The sequence below is a fragment of the Vicia villosa genome, unplaced genomic scaffold, assembly GCF_029867415.1.
Source record: "Vicia villosa cultivar HV-30 ecotype Madison, WI unplaced genomic scaffold, Vvil1.0 ctg.000877F_1_1, whole genome shotgun sequence".
NCBI lineage: Eukaryota > Viridiplantae > Streptophyta > Magnoliopsida > Fabales > Fabaceae > Vicia > Vicia villosa.
This window is the reverse complement of record NW_026705394.1, coordinates 18,357-22,294: the sequence shown is the minus strand read 5'-3', so window position 1 is coordinate 22,294 and position 3,938 is coordinate 18,357.

The following is a 3,938-nucleotide window of genomic DNA, read 5'->3' as shown; positions in this document are numbered from 1 at the left end:
TAGATACTGTCATTGTAAGAAGGAGGGTCACACAATAAAGGTGTATCATGAACACCTGAAAGATCATGGAGGGAAGGATAATGGCAATGCTACCATTATCAAGATGATTTTGAATTATCTGATGTTTTTGTGGTTTCAAGCAGTGACTATAGAAGAGAGTGGATTATGGATTCAAGTTGCACTTGGCACATGTCTCCAAACAAAGACTTGTTCAAAGAATTATGTGATAATGATAGTGGATCAGTACTGCTGGGAAACAACAAAGCTTGCAAGACTGCAGGTGTTGGATCTGTGAGATTCAAGCTCCATGATGAGTCAATAAGGTTGCTGAGTGAAGTTAGGTAGGTTCCTAATTTGAAGGGAAATCTTCTTTCTCTTTGTGAATACGCGAGAAAGGATATGTTTTTCAAGGAGATAAAAGTATCCTAAGAGTCATGAAGGGGTCGAAGGAAGTCTTTAGAGGCATGAAGAGACAATACTTGTATACCCTTGAGGCTGAAGTTATAAGTGGTTCGACAACTGTTGCATCCACGAAACCATTGTCGAAGACAGAAATCTGGAACATAAGATTGGGCCATGTCAGTGAAAGGGGTCTGGTCAAATTAGGGAAACAAAATATGCTTGGCGGAGATAAAGTCGAAAAGCTTAAGTTTTGTGAACCTTGTGTATTTGGAAAATCTTACAGAGTGAAGTTCAACAAAGGTAAACAAAGAACACATGGATCCTTTGATTACATCCATGTTGATCTTTGGGGGCTTGCAAGGTGTACATCACATTCAGGAGCAAGGTATTTTCTATCCATAGTAGATGATTATTCTTGAAAATTATGGGTATTCATCCAGAAGACTAAGGATGAAACTTTTGAGAATTTCAAAAGTTGGAAGACTTTAGTTGAAAATCAGACTGGCAGAAAGGTCAAGAGATTGAGAACCGACAATGGCCTTGAATTTTGCAATGAAGCATTCGACAGTTTTTGTGTTGCCTCTAGTATTGCAAGGCACAGAACTACTGCATGTACTCCACAGCAAAATGGTTTGGCTTAAAGGTTTAATCGAACTATTTTGGAGAGAGTCAGATGCATGTTAACTAGTGCGGGGTTAAAGAAGGTGTTCGGGGCTGAGGCTATTTCGTCAGTAACATATATGATAAATAGATGTCCTTCGACAGTGTTAGATATGAAGACACCTGAAGAAGTTTGGTCGGGACATCCACCAGATCTCGACAAACTGAGAGTATTTGACTACGTACCCTATGCTTACATTAGGCAAGACAAGGTCGAACCTAGAGCTCTGAAATGCATTTTCATGGGATACCCTGAAGGAGTCAAAGCTTATAGGCTATGGTGATTAGAGCCACGTCACAAGAGATGTATCACCAGTCGATATGTAGTTTTCAATGAAGCTGAAATGGCTTTTAAGAAAATTTTAAAAATGCCTCTTTATATGGCAGTGTTTTAGACATCGCTTTTTTTAAAGTGAAAGCGCTTCTAAAGGCCCCCTTAAGCCAACACTTTTAGTTAGAAAGCGCTGCTAAAGACCACCTTAAGATAACGCTTTTAGTTTTAAAGCGGTGCTAAAGACCCCCTATTCCAGCGCTTTCCTAAACCCCAAATTTTTTAAAAATCCTCTTTAGGTAGCGCTTTTAGTGTAAAGCGCTGTATAAAGTATACAATTTTTTATATAAATTACTTAAAATAGCGCTGTTTGTTTTATACATTTTATATGCACCTGTTTTTAACCACAATTTGCACCAGATTATATGCACCAAATTTTCACAAATTGGAACTTCAATCCAATTAAAAACAATACCAAAAGATATACCACATACATTTGCACCAATGTACTTATATATACTATTACTCTTGTACATATACTTTTACAAAAAAAAAAAAAACAACAAAAGATATGCCGCATTTTGTTTGCACCATTATACCATCAAAAAATCTATTCTTCTACATCTGCATATATAACCTAAAACAACAACAAAATATCGTAATTTATACCATGATACAAACAAAATATAATTTACCTTACGACAAACAATAACAAAATTGCAACACTTGAATATAATCAAAATTCTCATCAATTAAAGTAAGATTACAGTATACCTTATATAAGTTTCAACTCAATCATGCATGAATTTACACCAATCATCCTTAAGTTCATCCAGTTGAGAACATGAGTAATAAGCATGGTTGAATTCATCAAAATAATAATATAACATAGTATGTTTAAGTTAATGTTATTTAATTATATGAGAAAAATGTAAGTAATACATAATAATATAACATAGTATGTTTAAGTTAAAGTTATTTAATTATATGAGAAATATGTGTTAAATATATATTTTGAGGAGATTCTAAGAAACCCCCTCAAATTAGAATAAAGTGTAGCATTTCCTACTTTATGGGATAAATAAGAAACGATTTAAGGGAGGTTTTAAACCCCCGTAACTCAATAAAATTTTCCTCTCTATTTATACTCGTTTGCGATATTTTTTTAATACTAATTTGTTAATCTTTTTGTCCCCAGAATTTCTTTTAATGATTAGGGGACAAAATTTTTTTTTTAAAATTTTTTATTCATTTATTATAATAATAATCATGTATGTAGTAATATATTTATTTATTCATCAATTAATTAATATTAATATAAAAGAAGACTATTAAAAACAAAACGTTCAAAAGCTCCTGCATCTCACGAGATTCTTCTTCTCCTCCTACGCTGCTGCTCACCATCGTCGGCTTACACCGTTTTTCGTTGCTCACAAATTTTTTTTTCTACTCTCCAGTTGTCTTTCTCTTTAAGGTTAGATTTTTCTTCTTTATTTCTTCTCTATTCTATCTAGGGTTTCTCTCAATCCTAAAACTCTTGCTTGTCAAACCCTCTTATAAATCTGACCTTATCCCCCTTTCTTAATGAAAGCATTAGAGGATTTTGGGGTTTGATTTAGAAATTTAGGGTTCAATAGTTAAGTGAATTTAGTGTTCTATTTAGTTTTGATTTGAATTTTACTTGGAAGAAATGCATTGTAGTTTTGATTTAATTTTAATTTCGTTTTGAAATTTTTGTCTTTTTCATTTGATTTTAATTTGTTGTTGACTATCAAAGACTCTGCGTCAATCGTTTCTAGAAATCTTGAGGCTAGCGAAGGTTGGAGCTTTTTTTTTGCAAATTCACTCTTTATGAAGATGCCTCGTGCAAAGTCTGTTCAACAAATGTTATCTTTTAGGTAAATAATTTTTTGAAAAGAAATTATGTTATTTGTTGTTTATGTGATTATGTAGTGTTTTCAGCTCTTACTATTCTGAGATTGTGCTTTATAGCATGAATGAACTTCGAAATAAAAATGAAGATGGCATTTCAATTTTGTTCTACCTTCAGAAGATATTTCCAGGTAGTTTTACTTAATTTGACTTAAATCACAGCAATATCAGATCCTATTGGATGACATATTTGATTTAATATGTATCAATTGAAATTTATCAGGTTGGCTCTATTTATTCTTTAGCTACGTAGTTTTTTTTGGTAAAAATAAAGCCTGACCAATGTTGTTGATGGCAAAGACTTAAAATTCAGCCATACCGGCTGCTTTACGGCGCCATTATAGCGGATTATGGCGGAAATATCCCCAATATCGGCTGATATTTACCATTGGGGCGAGTAAAAAAAACTGCCATGTACATTCGTCATAGCGACCATGGTGCCTCAATTTGATAACACTGAGCCTGACCACTACTATTTAATGTAGTTACGCCGATTGAAGTACATTAATGGCAAATGATACTCATTAAATCAATGGCTAGCGGGGGAGTTAAACTTAGTTCTGTCATCAATATATTAATATTTCTGTTATACAATTATGGACACTTAATATAGGTGAGACTGATATTATGTAAAATGTTAGTTATTTCAGCATTATTTTGAAAACAAGTGGAA